This window comes from Lissotriton vulgaris, chromosome 7, assembly GCF_964263255.1.
Source record: "Lissotriton vulgaris chromosome 7, aLisVul1.2, whole genome shotgun sequence".
Classification (NCBI taxonomy): domain Eukaryota; kingdom Metazoa; phylum Chordata; class Amphibia; order Caudata; family Salamandridae; genus Lissotriton; species Lissotriton vulgaris.
In genome coordinates, this window is record NC_141695.1 from 719623112 (window position 1) to 719644246 (window position 21135).

The following is a 21135-nucleotide window of genomic DNA, read 5'->3' on the forward strand; positions in this document are numbered from 1 at the left end:
GCACTCGGTCCGGCCCTTGGGTCAGCGCAGTGTCTAGTCCCTCTCAGGCGACACCAGGAGCTCGTGTTCCCTCTTCGGGGTCCCCGGTACCAGTCGCCGCCCTCTCCAGCTCTTCTAGGCTAGGCCCAGAAACCGGGGCCTCACGTAGTCTTCTAGGCCCCACCGCCGCGCTCCAGTGCCGGCGATCAGAATGCGGGCTCCACGCTGCAGCAAACTGAGTGCACCGTCGTCCCACGGGCGACCCCCTCGTCCTGCAGGGCGACCCCTCCTCGACGACTCTTCCGGCGTCTGGGTGAGACCGAAGACACCACTTCGGCCTCTCCTCGCTCGACTCGCACGACCAGGCCTGCAAGCCGGGACCTCCGGTAGATTTCTGGTCCGCTTGTGGCTCCGGAGCAGCGCCGCCCCAAAGGCAGGCCTACACCCGAGTGCCGGATCTCGGTCTAGGGGCAGAGCTGTGTTTTTTGGGCGTTGGATCGGTGGGCTCCGCAGTGCAGCACCGTGCTGGAGCTAAAGGGAGAGTTTAGTGGATCACGGATTTTGTCCGGATTTCCACTAGTGAGGGCTCGGCTTCACGGAGCTCTCAAGTTAGGCGGCCATCTGCACTGGCACCTGGCCATGCCCACGGTGTTCCAATAATTGATGGAACCCTTGTGTGACCCTATTCCTAAAGATGTCTATGTTAGGATGTGTGCCTACAGGGATGAATTTGGATTTTGGTTTGAGGCCACTATCAATGGATACATCTTCCATAATATCAAAATAATTACGAATTATCTATATCGATAGAAGTTTTCAACTCAACAGACATCATTGTTTGAATCAAGTTTATTTCATTTACCGTTTGCACAGAGGGAACACTTTCAGTTATTGGTTTAACATTGGTAGAGGGATTCCGCAAAAAATGGTCTTTCAGTTTCAGTAATCTAATGAATTTTGACAGGTCAATGAACAAATCAACATCTCCCCCTAGTTGATTAGGACAAAAACACAAACCTTTGTTTAGAACAGAAATTTCATCATCAGACAGCATCCTATCCGAAACATTCACAATCATCAATTTCTTAGTCCAAGTTTCTCCACTAATGTTAAGGTCAGTTAATTCCCTGTCTTCTTTGATTTTGTCCTCCTTGCCACTGTTTCCACATTTGGCTTCCTGTTTTTGTTTACGTTCCTACCATCTCCTCCCCGCCCTTCTTGTTTTTTATCTTTGGGTCTTGCACCTAGTCATAATCTCTCCATTTCCAATAAAAAACGTATTGGGTCTAATTTCACCCTCCACTGCCTCCACTGCTTCCTCTGTTGCGACAGAACTGGCAACTGATGATGAGAGGTTATACTGCTGGCAGAAGTCAGTTCTGAAGTGTCCTCTCTTGGTCTTTTGCCCACACCGGGGATCTTAACATTGTCATATTTATGAGAGAAGGTGTAAATTCTCCCATCCTTAAAGTCCTTATCATCTCTTTTTATTTTTTTGACCTTCTTATCCCTTAAGTAAAGCTGATGACCTTCAAGAATTCTATCTAGGGTGGCATAATTTTTCTTCACAGTTTCCTTAAGTTTCGAAAGTTCAATTTCCTTTTCAAGTTCCTCAATTTCCTGTTTCAATTTTTCTCCCTTTTTTTCTGCGTTCTTAATTAAAATACGTATCATATCATAGGAGGCATTGCGGAGGTTTCCCTCCCAGTACTCCAGTTGTTCTTGATCCAGGTCCTCAAAAGTAGGGAAAATTAAAATTCTGAGGCCCGCGGTATTTTTTCATTCTCAATGTATTTCTCCAGAGTGGTGTCGTCCCACCATCTAGAAATTTCATGTTTTTTAAGTTTTTCTAATTTTTTTTAATGTAACTTTAAGGCCCTCTGTGTTTGGGACACTCTTGCTAACTGATTTTAGATTCATAGCAAAGAGGTCCTGAGCTAGCTCCTGACGTCTGTCTTTAAAACCAGGCATGGGGTTAGGTTCTAATTAAGTTACATATACTTAATCTAGATGTATGTAAAAACCCAAATATAGAGCAGGTTAGTGCTAAGGAAGGGTATCAAGATACTAGAAAATCAAGAAGACAGTGGAACCTTCTTAGTCTCAGCACATAACCTGTAATTACTCTAATAGTAAAGTTCCCTTTCTATCATCATAGGGAGATGTGTGCACACTGGTTGGCAACGACCATCACAGTGCTAGTTCCAACAGGAACTCAACAATATAAACAAAAGCACAGGTGCACCAAAAAATACCAACAATAAAACAAGTTCAAATCCAAATGATAACATGAAAAAGGCTCCTCAGTTTTGAATTCTTTATTCCGTTGTATGGTAGAAAAAACCGTACAGCCAACGTGTTTCATCCCAACTTGGGACTTCTTCAGGGCTGTTTAAATACAAACATATATACATACATTTAAAAGAATGTCCACCACAGTACAAAGCATTGTGACAAACATACAGATAAAAACACAAGTGACAAATCTATTTATACTTCTATAAAATTTGCTTTGGCGTTTCCTTAGGTAATATTCATACCCAATTGATATAGTTCATCAGAAAGTACATTCAGGAGCTGTATACTGTAGAGGTCAAGGGCCAAAGGGTCTAAATTATATAACATTCTATGAATGCCTGAAAATGAGAAGGAAACAATAGGGAAGAAAGAGGGAAGAAGGTTCATATGTAGGCAATAGCCAAAGGGTCTGAGGTTGATCTATATTTCCCCAAAGAGGAACTGCAGACAAAAAACGTGACAAAGGTCACATGTAGTAGTAGTTTGGGGATGGATTCCTTAAAAAATGCGAAGCTAATCCTCATTAGCCCATTACACAATAAAGGTTTAAAGGAGGGGGTGGCGGCCAGTCACAGCACCTATTAGGACAACCATCATGGACCAACTAAAATATACCTACAGATTTAGAAGTAGTAGGTCATGTCTCTATAGATGGTAGAGACTGCAATAGAAGCGTGCTATACCTCGATCTGGAGTCCTCCATGGGAATCTATGGAGACGGAAGGACAGATACCCAAGTCAGAGTTAGTCAAGGAATGCTAATAGTACTATAGTCCATGCTCCCATTGATGTATCCTTACATATGAAGAAAAAGTCCAGTGTTCTCAACAGGAGAATATGTGATGAATGGAACTCGTAGACAGATAAGTCCTTTGAAGATAATTGTTCCAGTGTTGCTTCACATGGGATCTGTAGTTATATAGGTCCCAATCGGTAAACAGTCATATTATTGATTCCAAAATATATAATGGACATAATATCGAAGTAAAAATATAGAATGGGCAAAATGTCGAATGGACACAATATAGTGGTTAAAAATATCGAATTTAAGGTAAGTAATATCGATTTTCAAAATATAGAAGTCAAAATATCGAAGTATACAATATAGGCATTAAATATATCGATTTTTTAATAATACCAATTTTTTTAAGTGTTTTGTATGTTAGTATATGTATGAAAAGTGTATATTAATTTTTGTAATGTATGTTTAATGTATTTTAAGTAATGAATGTTAGGTTATTTAATTTTTGCGTAATTTAATTCTGTAGCGGGTTGTAGGTTTATAGGGGAATAGGGTGGGAAGTAATTTAATTATATAAATTAAATATTAATTTTTAGCAATTATTATTAATTGTTAATTAAATTTTGCTTTTTAGTTCTGTAGCGGGTTGTGGGTTTATAGGGGAATAGGGTGGGTAGTAATTTAATTGTAATTAATTAAATATTTTTATTTATTTATTGGTATTCATTTTGAATGTATTGTTATTTTTTAATTGGTCATTAATTTTTATTAATTGTCGATTAATTTGTATTAATTGATTAATTGTTAAATATGTTAATTTTCTAAATTTATTTTCTGTAGCGGGTTGTGGGCTTTTAGGGGAATAGGGTGGGAAGTAATTTAATTGTAATTAAGTAAATTATTTTTTTCATTCATTGGTATTGATTTTAAATTTATTGTTAATTAATTTTTAATTGGTAATTAATTTCTATTAATTGGCAATTAATTTTTTATTAATTGGTAATTAGTTTGTATTAATTAAATATTTGATAATTATGATAATTGTATTAATGTATTTTCTGTAGTGGGATGTGGGTTTATAGGGGAACAGGGTGGGAAGTAATGTAATTGTAATTAATTACATGTTAAAAATACTTTTTGTGTATTGATAATTAATTTACTTTTAATTTTTAATTGGTATTAATTTGTATTATTAATTAGTTTTTGTTATTGAAAATTAATTAGCTGTTAAATAATTATGAATAGGTTATTAATTTTTAATAACTAATATGTAGTTGTATTTCTAATTAATTATTACATAATATTAAATTGGTTATTAATTTCAATTAATGTTTCATTGGGATTGATATTTAATTTATTTTTAATAATATATTAAATCATTACTTTCCCTACTGTTAAACTCACTGGAGTGGGAATAGTAATTTTCACCCTCCCGCTATCCAACGCTTTCCCTACTGTTGCACTCTCTGGAGTGGGAATAGTATTTTTTACCCCTACGCTATCCAACGCTTTCCCTACTGTTGCACTCTCTGGAGTGGGAATAGTAATTTTTACCCCTACGCTATCCAAAGCTTTCCCTACTGTTGCACTATCTGGAGTGGGAATAGTAATTTTCACACTCCCGCTATCCAACGCTTTCCCTACTGCTGCACTTTCTGGAGTGGGAATGGTATTTTTTACCCCTACGCTATCCAACGCTTTCCCTACTGTTGCACTCTTTGGAGTGGGAATAGTAATTTTTACCCCTACGCTATCCAATGCTTTCCCTTCTGTTGTACTCTCAGGAGTGGAAATAGTAATTTTTACCCTTCGAATATCCAACGCTTTCCCTACTGTTGCACTCTCTGGAGTGGGAATAGTAATTTTTACCCCTGTGCTATCCAACGCTTTCCCTACTGTTGCACGCTCTGGAGTTGGAATAGTAATTTTTACCCTCCCGCTATCCAACGCTTTCCCTACTGTTGCACTCTCTGGAGTGGGAATAGTAATTTTTACCCTTATGCTATCCAATGCTTTCCCTACTGTTGCACTCACTGGAGTGGGAATAGTATTTTTTACCCCTACGCTATCCAACACTTTCCCTACTGTTGCACTCTCTGGAGTGGGAATATTAATTTTTACCCCTACGCTATCCAACGCATTCCCTACTGTTGCACTTTCTGGAGTGGGAATAGTATTTTTTACCCCTACGCTATCCAACGCTTTCCCTACTGTTGCACTCACTGGAGTGGGAATAGTATTTTTTACCCTCCCACTATCCAACGCTTTCCCTACTGTTGCACTCTCTGGAGTGGGAATAGTAATTTTTACCCTTACGCTATCCAACGCTTTCCCTACTGTTGCACTCTCTGGAGTGGGAATAGTATTTTTTACCCCTACACTATCCAAAGCTTTCCCTACTGTTGCACTCTCTGGAGTGGGAATAGTATTTTTTACCCCTACGCTATCCAAAGCTTTCCCTACTGTTGCACTCACTGGGGTGGTAATATTAAATGTTACCCTCCTGCTATCCTATGGTAAAATATTGTACATTTTTTATTAATAACTTAAATAATTATATCTTAATTTTAAGGTTATTTGAGTATTTTTAAGTATGTTTTAGTTAATTATATTTATTATTTCATTAATTTTAAATTACTTTTAAGCCATTTAAAAAAATTCGATATTCTGACTGACTATATTATTTACAGACTATATTTTGGATTCGATATTTTTGTACTTACCTGTTTGTAGATAGGAATTCGATATTTTGGCATTCTATATTTTGGTGACTATATTTTGGTAAGTCTATATTTTGTCATTCTATATTATGTCAGTGATCCGTCCCAATCTATAAAAAATATTTGAACCATGCGTATATATGATGATATAGGCAAATATTGAACGTACACTAGAAAGACCAAAAGGTCACACCGCGATCTATACTTACATTGCCAAGCGAAAAATCCAAAGGCAGGTGTAAAGTGACCTGGTAGATTGTTCCAGTGATTGTATTACCGGAACCCCAAGAGTATGGGGAGGTGGGGACCGCGTATAATATCTCTAATTCAAAGATAAAAAACAATAATAATTAAATGTAAGAAGGGCATCACATCATCTATGCTAAAACTCATGAGATTATCCTAATCATAAGTCTATTAAGTACGGCATGAGACACCTGGTCCAATCTCTAATCCCAGAGCCTTTAATCAATTGCACCCAGAGGAACAGCTATAGTTGTAAAGAGATCTATACACTATTTAGCAAGCTGTATCTTACCTAAGAATGATGTCCTTGAATCACCTTATTTGTAGACAGTAAATGCCCCATCAGGCATAACCACCAGGCTCTGTTAGGCATAAGGAGATAAAAAAAGCCTGACATCAGTATGCAAGACTGGGTGGGGAAGTTATCCCCAGCACGCATATCAGATTACTGATCAAAATACAGCCATGATGGGAGGAAGAAAAGATGTAATGTCACATTGCAATTAAAAAAGTGAGTCCATCTCCCTTCCCATTTTGACTAGCCCAGTAATCCCAAACCTAGTACACAAAAAATTGATGCACAATCATAATGATTATAAAGTCATTGATATATGCGAGGGGAATAGTCATGACGCCCAGAGCTCCCAGTCTACGAAGGGAAAAACTACCATTAGCATCACTTACTGTAATACAATGGTCACGGCCAGGAACGCAGTCAACCACGGACGCCAAAGGTAATGGGGTCCGTCCAGCAGCAGAGATAAGCAGTGAAACATCAAAGTTTAAATAGCGCGCCGGTGTCCAGAAAATTGAGCACACCTGTAAGAGGGAGTGGAATCAGTAGGTCACGGGACTACGTCAGAAATAGTGGCGCCATCTTGGAATATCGATGTTAGAGATAATAGTCTCAGCCTAAAGTGTAGACTGAGGCCGTTCAAGAGAAACATAAAAGCCTAATTTCAGAAATTGGAAGAAAGTGATGCGATCATGATGGACCATCACAATAAGGTAAATGCAGCAACAAAGTTACGCCCAATATCCAAAAAGCCAGAAGAAACTATGAAAGTCTACACTTTAGGCTGAGACTATTATCTCTAACATCGATATTCCAAGATGGCTACCACTATTTCTGATGTAGTCCCGTGACCTACTGATTCCACTCCACTTCACTGGGGTGCTCAATTTTCTGGACACCGGCGCGCTATTTAAACTTTGATATTTCACTGCTTATCTCTGCTGCTGGACGTACCCCATTACCTTTGGTGTCCGTGGTTGATACTTATAGCTGCTTGAGTCTCTAATCTTTCTGGGTGCACTGCCTTCGGGGACTAGCCAACAGGGTCTGTCTGTGGTCAATTTTCTCTACAGTCAGGCCAACAGGCCTTGAGTGTTTCCTCAGCATTTGTGGTGATCAGGGCAGCTGCTGATCTACTCCCCCTTGCTTCTCTAGTGCAGGGTTGCATAAGGCTTTGTGTTGTCTGGTGACCATTTGAAGCTCCAGTGTTCCTGGTAGGAATGTTTGGCTGGCCCTCTGCCTCAAGGGCCTTCCCACCACCTTATTCTCTTCTTCCCTGGGGTAGTGTGGCATCAGATTATGTGTTGTATTTTCCCTCATCAGGGACCTCCTTGTAGCTCTTGCTCCATGCACAGTGAAAACAACCCTGCTTCTGCCTTGCTTTCTTTTGTTGGCACAGTGCTTGCTCCTTGAGGCCGTGCAGTCATCAGTCATGGTTAGTGTGGATGTGTCATAGGGTGCCTTGAGGTTGCAGGACAGTGAGGCTTTGCTGTCCGGTGCAATGTGCTCCCATCCACCTTTTAGTCCAGCCTCCCTATCGTTGGACCTCATCCTGCCTGGGGTCATGTCTGCATGCTTGGTTGCTCAGTGTAACATCTCTGGAGTTCATGGCTGAGGGGGTGTGTGAAAACTCAGTATCTTTAATGAATAACACCTCGTGATCCGAATGTCTTCTGTGATTTCTCCCCTCCTTCACTGGGCGGCAGCAGTGGAAGAGCACACTTCTTCTTGTGCCACTCGGCTACTCCTGTCCTCTCCTCACATTATGAGGCACTGGGCTTTCTGTAGTTTTGTGGTAGAGCCAGTTGATGCTGTCCGAGGGGCTACCCTGATGGCGCGGTGTCCAGGCTGTGCTGTCTTTACACTGGTGTCGCTCTGGCTGCACTGCAGTCCTGCAATGGCCTTTCCTTCCCTCTCAAATGAATGAACAACTGGTGTAGTGTCACTGCTCAAACTGGGGGCGCAGCAACATGACCAGCAGTGACTTCTGTGAGAAGCCTGCATTGGAAGCCGTGTGGACTTTACCTCTGCAGGACTCCTGGTGAGCGATGAGTGCGCATGTATTCTGGGGCTGCCGGGCAGAGATGACAAATGTTCCTCTTTCACCAGTGTGTTGCAAGTGCCCTAAAGTCTTTATTCTGAGTGTCTAATTGTGTCCTGCCATCAGTGGGGAGGGGAGCTACTCACTTTCTAGGTGACTTAAACTAGCCTCTTTCCAAATGGCGCTATCTAGTTGCCAGATCTAGACTATGTGCTGCCTCTTCTCAGAACCGCAATTAGCTTTGAGGTCTCCTACAGTGCGAGGCAAGCAGACACAAAACATATGTCTCTTCTTTCTGCGGGTTGACGGATGCTCCTGCTGTCTTGCAGGTGTACTGCACTGGCTGTAGCCCCTTGCTGGTCTAGAGTACATGTGCCTGCTAGACTCATCTCAGGATGGTTCGCTGGCCTCTGTACATGCCAGCCGGTCTCTCAGCTGGTTGAAGTAGCTGCACTTTCTCACCCTATGGGGCCAAGATACCTTCTTCCCTAAGGTGACAGCAGGTGGGGGAAACAACACTTACAATGCAACTTTTACAACGCACTACCTTTACAACGAAACTTTTACAACGCAACATCCATTACAACGCATGCCATTACAACGCAACCATTACAACGCATGTCACTACAACGCATACCACTACAACGCATGTCATTACAACGCAGTCATTACAACGCATACCATTACAACGCATGCCTACACTATCCAACACTTACCCTACTGTTGCACCCCCTGGAGTTAGAATAGTACATTTTACCCCTACACTATCCAATACTTACCGTACTGTTGCACCCCCTGGAGTTAGAATAGTAATTTTTACCCCTACACTATCCAACACTTACCCTACTGTTGCACCCCCCTGGAGTAAGAATAGTAATGTTTACCCCTACACTATCCAATACTTACCATACATGCAATGTAATGGTATGCTTTGTAATGATATGCGTTGTAAATGTAGTATGCGTTGTAGTGGAATGCGTTGTAAAGGTAGTTTCAACTAATTCGTTGTAATGGCATGCGTTGTAATGCAATGTGTTGTAATGGATGTTGCGGTGTAAAAAATGCGTTGTAAAGGTATGCGTTGTAAAAGTATGCGTTGTAACGACATACATCCGCAGGTGGCCACAAAGGGCAAGCAGTGTTCTCCAACCACCCTCACGGCCTTTCTGCTCCTCAGGCATGATTCCAGCGACCATAAGGGAGGCGGGAGCCACTCCCACCAGCTCAGGGGGGCCACCCTCCAACTCTTGCCCACACTAGCCTCTCCTTTTTACCTTCGGCATTTTTTTCCACCACATTGGCTGAAGTGCTTCCCTCTGTGGCCTTTCATGACCTGTTACGTGGTCCAGCACAGCTCTCCAGCCAGGAAGGACTAGTAGAGAGACAGTGCCAGGGTACAGTTTTAGAACCGTTTTCGTCACCAATTGTTATATTTTGGGACCCAGGCCCTTATGCTAGAAGGACTAATGACACATGTAGTATATGTATGTAACTGGCCCCGGGCATGTGTGCCAAGCCTCTTTTATGTTCAGGGTCACCTCACTGGTGATGTCTGTGATGGATGGGTGTAGGCTGCAGAATGTACAGCCCCCAGGGAAAGGTTACCTTTTTACTTGTCCTTCAGGACACTACAATCAACCACTTTGCTAAGCGCGCTGTCCCATAACACGATAACTGCTGTGGCCATCAAGCATGACATGAAAACACTTCGCTTAAAGCTTAAAATAAACAAAGCCAGCATCTTTCAGACCACACACCCTGCCCAGTGTAGCTTGCTGCCCATGTAGACAAGCGCTACAGTGCCCCACATAGGTAGTACACGCTTATGTAAATGTTACAGTACAATACAATACTTTTGTTGTCAAACAACAGAGTCCAGTGATTGACCAGGTGTAAAATGAGCAAAGTCATACTGCAGTTACAAAAGGGCTACAACCACTGCTGGGGAAGACTGTAGCCTTCACTCCACCCTCAGTGACGTGCAAGGCTATTCGGTGTTCTGAAGAAAGCCCATTGCTGTGCTCTCCGTACTATTTCATAATGCGAAGCCAATCAGTGGTCAGGACCACTCCAGCAGGCAAGAATGATACTGAATTTCACTTCTGTATTATCATGTACAGTAGACCTAGCATTTTCATTTAGATACTGTGCAGGCTGAGGCATGGGGGAGGGGGAAAGAGGGAGGAGGATGGCACGATGTAAAGTGTAAAACCACTGGAAAAAATACAAGTAAGTAAATAAAAAAGTCACCAGCCGGGACCGATCTGTAGACTCAAGATCCAAGGCATGTACTGTGTATTTGTGTAAGTTATCAGGGCACCTGGGTGTGCTTGTCTCTGTATCTAAAGTGCACTTGTATGACATGCTTGAGTTTGCAGAATGTGGTTTCCTTGTGAGTGTACAGGGCGAGTATTTACTTTGTGTATGCAGAATCTGGCTGTGCAGTCGCCTGAACTAAATATTTGTCTGAATGTTTTTCTATGTGTTGTATACCTGAAAAGAAGCAGATCTACAGGGAGTGCTCCTCCTGTCTGTGCAGACTGTACAGACCCCCTATATGTACACTGCACATAGACCACCCTCCAGTGCGCGTGCCGTTCACAGAGGATACCCTTAGCCTACCCGTCTTTGAATAAAGTGCAACCACCAGGGCCGCACAGGCTGAAGTGAGGCAGGCATTTCTACGGTGGGCCGGATGGATGGGGCTGGTTGTGTACCTGTGGGGGCTGGTTTTGTTACTGGGGACCTGTTCTGCTGCAGTTCTGCAATGTCAGCCCCTGTAGCAAAAGTGGGATCACTGCTTCTCACAAGCACCCCGGGCTCTCGGGGCCGAGCAGCAATCTGCCTGGGCTAGGTTCTGTTCCCAGTCCGGCTGTGGCAACCACCCCGTCTGTAAGAGGTGCACAGCCATTGTTCAACAAAGCAAAAGAGGTACCACATCACAATTCATAAAGGCTTGCTTCCAAACAAATTCGCTAGCTTAAGGCAGACAAAATAATTTGGGAAAGAATCAGGCTTATATACCGTGATGGAAGGAGAGAATGGAGCTTACCTGGATAGCTTCCTTCGTAAATCACGTGAAAGAACAACAGGCTATCTCGGTGAAACGTTGTCACCCGTGAGGAATGTTTCCTTTTAAGAGGTGCCAATGCAAGACTTTGTAGGTGTATCTGATATCTTATATATATATATATTTTTGACATAATGTCAACCAGCTCCCTAGGTGGTATGCGTCATCATCGGATTGCTCTTGTTGGTTCCACAGTCATGTAGGCAGGCAAAAGGCCCAATCTTTTTTCACGCCCCCATGACCTCCTTCTACACTAATTCCCTCCCTACGCAGGGGCGTGGCTTAGCAACATGGCTGGCTAGACGTGGTTTTACCCAGCTCCTGCCCTGATGTCCCCTAAATCCTGAATTATCCTGGCACATTTCGCTTTTCCATAGAGCTCCCGAGGTGAGGAGCCCCCCTGGACCTCTGACGTAGCCATCTGCCGAGTAGTTTGCCCCCAGTGCCTGCGGGGGAGCGGTGGCCCACAGCGATCGTCTCGTCTGCAGTGGTGAGGAAATGGCGGCCGCCGTGTGGTGATTCAGCCTTTCTGGCTGGCGAGAGGAGAGGGGCCCAGCGGAGCAGCAGTACCCCCCGGCGGAGGCTGACGAGGGGGCGCGCGGCCCCGGGAGACCGGTGAGGGAGGCGGAGGGAGCGATAGAGCGGCTGCCGGGAGCGCTGCTGCGATCCCTGGGGAGCGGCTCTGCGCGAGACCGGGGACTAGAGGCCTACACATACCCCTGCAGCACCGAGGCGGAGGCCGGCAAGGCCCGTAGGGGCCGGGCGACCTGGGTAAGCGATTGCCTGTTCTCCCCCCGGCCCGCCGGATGACAGCGCTACCGACCACGGGGAGCCCCACACACTGGACCCCCCACGTGCAGAGTGGAGTGAAGTACCGGCCTCCGACTGCCGTTGGTGGGGGCGATTGACGCGGCAGTGACAGCGGCCTGCAAGCGGAGTTTTCACCTCAACAGTGGTGCAGTGGGGCGGCCTACATGGACTCCTGAGGCCCTATCCCGCCGCGGAACCGGCAGAGGACAGGGTGCTGCCTGATCCTGTACTGCCTGGGGGCCCTCCATTTCTCCCCCTGTCCTGCATCCAGCTGGGGGACCAGGCTGCCATTGGAGCCCCTTCCATGAGGGGTGCGTAGGGGTGGATCGGGGGAGAGCCCCCCCCCCTGACTAGCTGGGGCTACAGAATACCCTGCGATTGCCGCTGCAGCAGCTGGAGGACAGCGCAGAGCTTGGTCAGCTAGCCCCGGACCACTGGGACCCGCCCCCTTGCCCCCCCCTGCTCCTGGGCGGCGCGCCTTGGGGAGACCCCTGCGGACTGGGTGTGACGTGGAGCACGGCTGACCGGAGATCCGGATAGAAGGTGTCCTGTGGCTGGACCAGCCTGAGTGGGGTTGCAGACGCCAGGGCTAACCTGCGCCCAGTGAAGGAGTGCCGTCGGGTCCCCGTACTACCCTCTGTGAAGAGCCTGGTGGAAGCCCCTGGGTAGCCCCCACTAATATGGGAAAGGACCGGCAGCTACGGGGAGCCCAGACAAATAAGATAGTGCAGTATACGGTCCCAGGCCCCCCGGCGACGGAGCGCTCCGGCATGGAACGGGGAATGGAGGCCCATCCGGATGCAGCCGCCCAGGACAAGGCCGAAAATCTGGCGGCGATTCGTGATGCCCGGGTGGCGCTAGAGGGAAAATGAACGGCATGGCCATAGATATCAACCATCTACGCCTTGACCTATGAAAAGTGGCGGACAGGGTCACCACCACGGAGGGGGCTCTAACTGAATTGCAGGTGGAGGTCCAACAGCTGAAGGACACAGTAGCGGCTGTGCAGGAACATACGACCCGCTTGGAGGACCGGGCTGAGGACGCCGAAGGCCGGTCCCGAAGGAACAATCTACGCTTTATAGGTTTTCCGGAGCGCGCGGAGGAGCCGGTGGCAGACCTCTTTCTTGAGGACTGGATTGGCAAGGCCTTCCCAACCCTGAGACTGTCCAAAATGTTCGCGATAGAGAGGGCCCATACATCCCTGGGGCCGCCGTCAAAGCCGGGATCCCTGCCTAGGGCCCTAATAGCCCGGACATGCTCCTACAACATATCCGTAAGTCCGGACCGCCCAGGTACGATAACCACAACATCCACATCTTTCCAGACTATACTAGAAAGGTACAGCACCTCTGGAATGATTTCCTGCAAGTTAAGCGACATATGCGGGCTACAAAGTCAAGTATAGTCTGCTCTTCCCGGCCCGGCTCCGAGTGCAACACGGCAACGGGACGCATTTTTTCAACCGCCCGGCAGACGCGGAGGACTGGATGGACTCACTGGGCCTGGAGGACCACGAACACACACAGGAACAACGACGGCGGAATGCCAACCGGCGGAGCCAGCGACGCAGTGAGGGAGGTCAGCCCCTGGGAGGAGGCGCCGGCACGGAGAATGGACATATCACGGTGGGCCTGGATGGTACCCTGCGAGCGGAACTGGAGGACGTTCCAACCCAGAACCAATTTTCCCCACTTTGTCTGGTACAGGAAACGCAACCAGACTCTGGGGAAAGCGCCGGCCCGGCTGCTGGCCATACACGGATCACCTGACTGGTAACATTGTTGATCCACATTTGTTGCAGGGAGGTCATGGACACTGTGAGTATCTTCTGCACGTTCACTTGGGGGGAACTGTGTGGCCTGATGGATGGGCGATGGGGCTGATCCCTGGAATGCTGGGAGCAATAAGTAGAGGGGGGGGAGCTGTCAATTTGTTGATTGCAGTGACTATATTGTTGTGCTAAGTGTCAAATACAAGAGGCCAATTGTAGAGTGCCGATGCGGCCGGCTAGGCCTTGGTCGGGCGGGCGGCGTGGTATCAGGCAGTTGGCTGAAGGTTCAATTAAGGGATGAAGGGAGGGGTTTTTCCTCCTTTTTGACTCTTTGGACTAATACGTACTCAAGTGCTCAGTTTCAAAAAATTGGTTTAGATTTCCTGATTGTAACTTGAAAAGGGAGGGTCTGTGGGGGTGGTGGGGGGGGGGGGGGTGATTTTTGGGGCGGGGTGCGAGGTCCCCATACCAGGTTCGGATTGGGGAATGTGGTGCTACCGCCTGTGGGTGGGAATTGTTGGGGTTCTTTGTTTGGGTACAGGGAGGGATGCTGCTGGGTCATTTCATACTCTTGCTTTGCACTGTTTAAGATGTCTGCTGTTTGGGGGGGGTCACGTCACGCTGCTGGGAAGGTTCCATGAGCGCCAGGTGGGGGCGGCGCAGTAGAAAAGAGCTGATTCATGACAGGTGATACTTGTAAATACAAACTGCTAACGTGGAGTGTTTGGGGGCTCAATAATATGGTTAAACGGATCAGAGTAGCCACCTATCTCCGACGCTATGGGGTCAGCTTTGCCTTCCTCCAAGAAACACACCTTTGGGGGGACTGCCTAAAGTATGTCCAGCGTCGATGGCGAGGACAGTTTGTTGTCACGTCTTACTCTGGGTTTGCCAGGGGGGCACTAATTTGGGTGGCACCGGGGGTCCCTTTTAAACCCACACACACAAAACTGGATCCAGAGGGCAGGTTCGTCATCGTGGAGGGTACTTTGGATGGGTAATATATGCCTGGTGAACGTTTATGCCCCAAATACAGACGATGGCGAATTTTTGGGTCAAGTGATGGGACACTTAGATATAGACCCGGACAAGGAGCTCCTGCTGGTGGGGGATTTTAATTGTGCACTTGATGGGAGCTTAGATAGATACCCCCCAAAGTTAGACGCCAAACCTAAAATGAAAGAGGCAATGGCCCAGATGCTCCAAAGTTATGACTTGACAGATGTGTGGAGACACCGCAACCCACCTCAACTGGTGTATTCGTGCTACACGCCTGCTGCCAACACTCACAGTAGACTGGATTACTTCTTTCTTCAGGGCAGGGTAATAGACAGGGTGGAAGAGATCCATTATTTGGCACGCTACCTATCTGATCATTCCCCGCTCCTGCTCACATATTTGGTGGGTGGTTCCCGGCCTAAGATCCCACTCTGGAGACTTAACACGAAGGCGTTCGGGGATCCCACTTATAAGGAGGCTATCTTGCAAGGACTCAAGACGTATTTAGAAGTGAACTGGGGGTCAGCTAATACGAGGGCGACTGAATGGGACGCCATGAAGGTGGTCCTCCGGGGGACGTGTATGTCCACGGAGGTAGGGGTAAAGCGGGTGCTGGAACGTGAACTCCGACAGCACGAGGACAGCTTGGCAAGGATGGAAAGGGACTTCCCCACAGACAAGGAGCAGCGGCCTGAGTGGACGGCCACAAGGCAGCTGTTGGGAGACGCCTGGGCTTCGCTTGGCAAATTTAATAGGACGGCCAGCAGGCGGAGATGGTACAGGGAGGGTGACAAAGCGGGCAGACTATTAGCGCATAGCTGAAACCCAACCTCACCCGATTTTGGCACTCTAGAATGGATTGGGCCGGATGGTATACACCCAGCAGGCGATCACCGAGGTATTCCGATCGCATTTATGTAAAATATATTCAGAGCCACAGCATTTCGCGAGCGCGGAGAATATAGAGGTGTACCTCGAGGGGATTCAGCTACCCGAGATCGAGGCGGATAGCCAGTAGGACCTGGGGGGCCCCTCCGAGAGGAGGAATTGCGTGCTGCGATAGCCCATCTGCAGACGGCAAAATCCCGGGGATGGACGGCTTAGCGGCCGAATTCTATAAGGGGTTCACGGGGGTCCGGGTCCCAAGACTTCGAGAGGTGGCACTGGAGGCCTTTGACCGGGGCTCACTCCCGAACTCCATGAGAGCGGTGACTATAGTAATGCTTCCCGAACCGGGCAAGGACCCTCTCCTCCCCGGATCTTATAGGCCATCTATGTTGAATATGGACTTGAAGATCATCAGCCAGGTGCTGGCCTCCAGACTCCAACCCCACCTTCGACGCCTGGTCCACGATGACCAGTCGGGGTTCATCCCGGGCCGGAATACCTTAAGGAATATTCGTCGCCTGGCCCACGTCATGCGAACTGTAGCGGGACATGCTAAACAGAGTACGCGGGTCTTTTTGGACATCGAACAAGCTTTCGACTCGATTCGATGGGCCTACCTCTGGAAGGTGCTTTTAAAAATGGGCCTGGGGGAGGGATTTGTAAACTGGGCTGAGTTATTGTATACCAGTCCGGTGGCCAGGAACCGCACGGGTCGCTGGGTCTCGGATGAGATACCCATATTGAGGGGCACACGTCTGGGATGCCCCCGCTCCCCCCTGCTCTTCGCCCTGGCGATGGAGCCATTGGCATGTCATCTCCGCATGGTGCTATGGGGCCGGGGTATCAGAGTAGGGGACGTGTTGCATGTGGTGTCTCTATACGTGGATGACGCCTTGGTCTATCTGAGTCAGCCGGCGCAGTCGCTGCCCATTTTAATGACAGAGCTCACACATTTTGCAGCTGCTTCTGGCCTCACAGTAAATAAGGCGAAGTACCAGCTGTATGCGCTCGGAGAGCAGTCTGACTGGGAGGGGGTCCAACGCCCGGACATGGGGCTCCCATAGGTGGATGACACACTTCGCTATTTGGGGATTTGGATTAGTCGAAATCCGACCGATTTCTTCCACCACAACATAGGATGGATAATCCGGGGTTTGAAGGGAAGTATAGCCTTCTGGAACACACTTCAGATCTCCCTGATGGGAAAGATTGCTCTGATCAAGATGGTGGTCCTCCTGCGCTGCCTATACACGATGCAGGGGTCCTTTTATGAGATACTGCACCGGATTTTTCGGGAACTGGACTCCCTCCTAGTCCTCTTGTTGTGGAATGGGAAGAGATGTAGAGTAAGTCTGGAGGTCCTGAAACGTAGGTGGTGCGCCGGTGGACTAGAAGTCCCTGATCTAGAGCTCTATTACGTGGTTGGATACGGACCCCTCCTGGGAGCGGTCCTTACTGGCAGGGACATATGGGAGTGGACAACTGGGAGCGCCGCTCTGGCAGGAGGGGGAACGAAGAGACCACATTCCCCCGATAGTACGGTTAGGGGCCACAATCTGGGGCCGTGCACTGTGACGCCACATCGGCAGCACGCCGTTCGTCCCCGACATGGATATGTGGCTGATGCCCGGATTGCACGGGTCATGTCCATAGAGAAATGGGTGGAGGGCGGTTGCCTGATGTTAGCCGATCTGTACCCAAATGATAAATTCATCACCTACCAAGAGGTGGTCACTGCGTTCGAGCTTGGTCCGGGGCAATTCCTGCAATACGCTAAGCTAGCGGCGACTGCACGGCAGTTATGGCCAGCGTTCCCGGAGGCCCCGGCGCCTACCCATACCTTAGTTACTATGCTAGCAATGGCGGGGGGGGCGAAAGTTTGTGACTCACCTCTACAGGGCTTTGCGAGAGGATAAAAGGTTACGGTCGTTGGCGATAGAGGACAGATGGCAGCAGGCGTTTTTCGCAGGCAATCACCCCCTGTGAATGGGAACAGATACACGAGAGTGTGCGGAAGGTGTCGGTAAGCAACCGCTTTAAACAAATTCAATACAATATTATACACATGACCTACCTCTCCCCCAAACGACTCTAGGTTATTGATAATACCAGGGATTCACGGTGCCCGAAATGCCGCAGTCCCATGGCGGACTTTGTCCATATGATGTCGGCATGCCCTACCCTTCAGTCCTACTGGCAATCGGTTCTGGAGGTCTTTGCGGAGGTATCGGGGTGGGTGATTGACCTGGACCTACGTCCTTGCCTCCTAGGCTTGATCCCCAGAGACCCTAAACGGAAAGTGAGCAGACGGTTCCTCATACTGGGCCTGGTTACAGCTCGGCGTCGTTTTGCCATCCACTGGTTGTCCCCGCAGGGTCCGGGGTTGCAGAAATGGAGGGCGGATCTAAGGGAATGGGCATTGGCGGAAGAGGCACACATGAGGCATACGAGGAGAGATGGAAAGCTACCTGAGGTCCTACAGGCTTGGGGGGTAATGTTTCAAGAACTGGCAGGACTAGATGCCCCTTTAACACAACACAGTATAGACCCCACGAACTTTGGCCAGGGGGAGGCCCAAACTCAGGGTGGTGTGGCGCGCGAGGACCCAACATAAAGACAGGGTGGCATTGACCCAATCTTTCGTGAAGGTTTTCCCCTTTTTTTCCCTTTTCCTGGACCTGGCAGCAAGGGAGGGGAGAGTTGGGGGAGGGGGTGGAGGTTGGGGGAGCGGGGGGGGGGGGGGTAGTTCCTATACTGTCCAGTAGGGTTTTTACGGACGAGGTAGCCGGACATATGGCTGTTGAAACGCACTTCAATATCCTTGTCGTCACTCAAGGGCTGGCGGCCCAATGGACTTTATATGCGGATTCTTATGCCTACCAGGACTCTGGTGTATACTGTTGGCATACATTTGTATGCATACTCATGGTGCTCTGAATCGCTATACATGTGTAACCTTGCTATGCAACTTTGGTTAATAAAGGTTTCAAAAAGTAAAAAAAAAAAAATCCCTCCCTACCACTCCCATAGTGCCTATTATCTCTCCATAGCCCCCCAATGACATACGTGTAATTTTATTTATAGCGCTACTCGTAATTTCCTGGCACTCAGATATGTGATCTGCCACTAGACAAAGTTCCGATCTCTCACCGGCAGGAACATTCATCACCAGAGTTATCTAGACATTGTAATTGTTGCCTGAAAACTACTGGACGTACAAGGAAGTTCCCTTGCTTTTAAACCCATAAGTTATTTTTGAAACACAGCCCCCCCCTCCCCCCTTCCCCCCAAAGTCAGAGCCAGATGCGGCTGGAGCAGTAGCAGCGCTCTAAAGCGTGCCCAGGCTGTCTGTCTAAAGAGACGGGAAGCACTTACAACAAGGATGGTAGGCTTTACTAGACAATGAGGCTTGTCGATCAATGCGAATTAAAAATCCCTTGCTAGAGTTACCAATAACATTAGCTTATCCTTAGTTCCACAAAGGATGCTAAAAGCTTGAAATGACAGGACAATGGGGTTCATTTTTGTGTCTATGACCGACTTGTGTCAGCCTATCTGGGGCCTCTGCCGGGGTTCAAGGCTGTCTTCAGGATCGTGAACCGATTGGGCACTCAATACTCATACACCCATGCGCTGTCACACACACACGGTATTCGTGCTAAAGCACTTAATACTTATTGTGGTAGAAGAGACTGCTTCTTTCTCATTAAGGGTATTTCCTAGCCCCTTGGAGGTAGGACACCCCTCATCGCATTTAGTCAGACAGTTATCAAAGACCTTAAGACCTGGCTCTTCGATTAGTCCGCCACACCCAGAGGGACCAGCAGATACCCTCCCGCCCCAGTGCCGTGAGACCCTCACTGGTGAGTAGTCGCGCTTTACAAACCCCTGATTTATTGATTGATTGATCAAAGGTTTGGACAAGCAATTTTGCTTAAAAGTGGTGCCACCTGCACTTACCATCCTCGTTGAAAGGGCTTTCTGTCTCTTCAGACGAGCAGCCTGTCCGCCCTCTACTTGGTTGTCGCGTGAACATGACTTCTGGAGTCAGCTTATCTAGCATTTTCAGGTCGCAGCTGTCAGAGGAGCTGCTGTTGGATAGTGATGATAAAAAACATGCATATGGTGTCCTTTCCACGACAAAAAGTAAGATGCAGTATTTTGGTTGTGAGGGTTGCCTGTCACCAGAACAGGATCAATTGTTCATAGCGAAATGTGAAACATTTTCTTTAAAAGCAGCCTGTGTCCATCAAGAATCAACGTCTTCTCACCTGTACTATGGACCTCTGCCTGCTCCCCCAGGGGCCGCTGTCATGATTTCTAAAGGAGATGTCCCACAGAAACAGCATCCCTTTTGTGAGTTAGATAACACCCATCTGATGTGTCAGTATCTGATTAGTGTTTTTCAACTCCAATTGTGGTTACAAACCATTGATACATTCTCGGGAGTGGCTCCTACTGGACAGCAGGGGCGGCTGGTGAAATTTTCAAGTGGTGAGGCGCAAACTGATTTGCGAGTGCGGGCCCCAGGCCACTCAGGCCGGCGGCGACCCCCCCCATACACAACACTCAAAGAAATGTTTTCACACACGCATACACACAAACACATCCATTCGCAACACTCTCCACCAAACATTCATGCATACACGCACGCTCGCACCAAACACTTTAAAATAAAAAAAAAACACACACACTTACCTTGCTGCCGGTCCCGGTCCGCGCCACCTCTGGGCTCTGCTCCCCACACGTCACAGGCTCACAGCGCCCCTGGCCAATCCTGGTGCCAGGGGCACAGGTACCTTCTCGCCCGCAGCATGCCCATTAGGGCTCCTAATGGGCATGCGCAACATCACAAAAACACAAGTACGCATTCGTGGGCACGGGTAAAAATTCACCCTCCGTCCCCACGCATGCGCACTTGTGTTGCCGCCTGTACAATCATGTCAATCAATCAACATGACGCCTGACGGCCCACCCCTTCAGACTCTGAAGGGGCAGGGCGGTCTGACGTCATGTTGATTCATTGACATGATTGACGCCGAGGGAGCTGCGGGCGGCTTCGGGCAGGGGGGGCTACGCCCCCACGGCCCAATGGACGAACCGCGCCTGCTGGACAGGAGGAGTGGGGATGGGAGGAGGGATGAAAAAGACAAAAAAACACTTACCTGGCTACGGCTGGCCACTGCCGCTCCTCCTTCCTTTTCTCATCTTCTTCCTGTCTGAAGTCTGGCAGCAGGAAGCTCTGAGGATATGCATAATTCTGATTCGTCTGA

General features: G+C 48.0%; 1 protein-coding gene and 1 long non-coding RNA gene across 9 annotated transcripts in view; one reads left to right on the top strand and one right to left on the bottom strand.

Annotated features, from left to right (window-relative positions):
- ARSG (arylsulfatase G) overlaps positions 1 to 21135 on the top strand; it is a 2325381-nt gene that overhangs the window by 1524595 nt on the left and 779651 nt on the right. The window lies entirely within an intron of this gene.
- LOC147702322 (uncharacterized) lies at positions 811 to 19884 on the bottom strand. Its single transcript, XR_015297518.1, has 5 exons — positions 19823 to 19884; positions 6278 to 6347; positions 5949 to 6061; positions 2897 to 2986; positions 811 to 2367 (listed from the first exon to the last, which is right to left on the bottom strand). It is a non-coding gene; the product is annotated as an uncharacterized LOC147702322 (long non-coding RNA).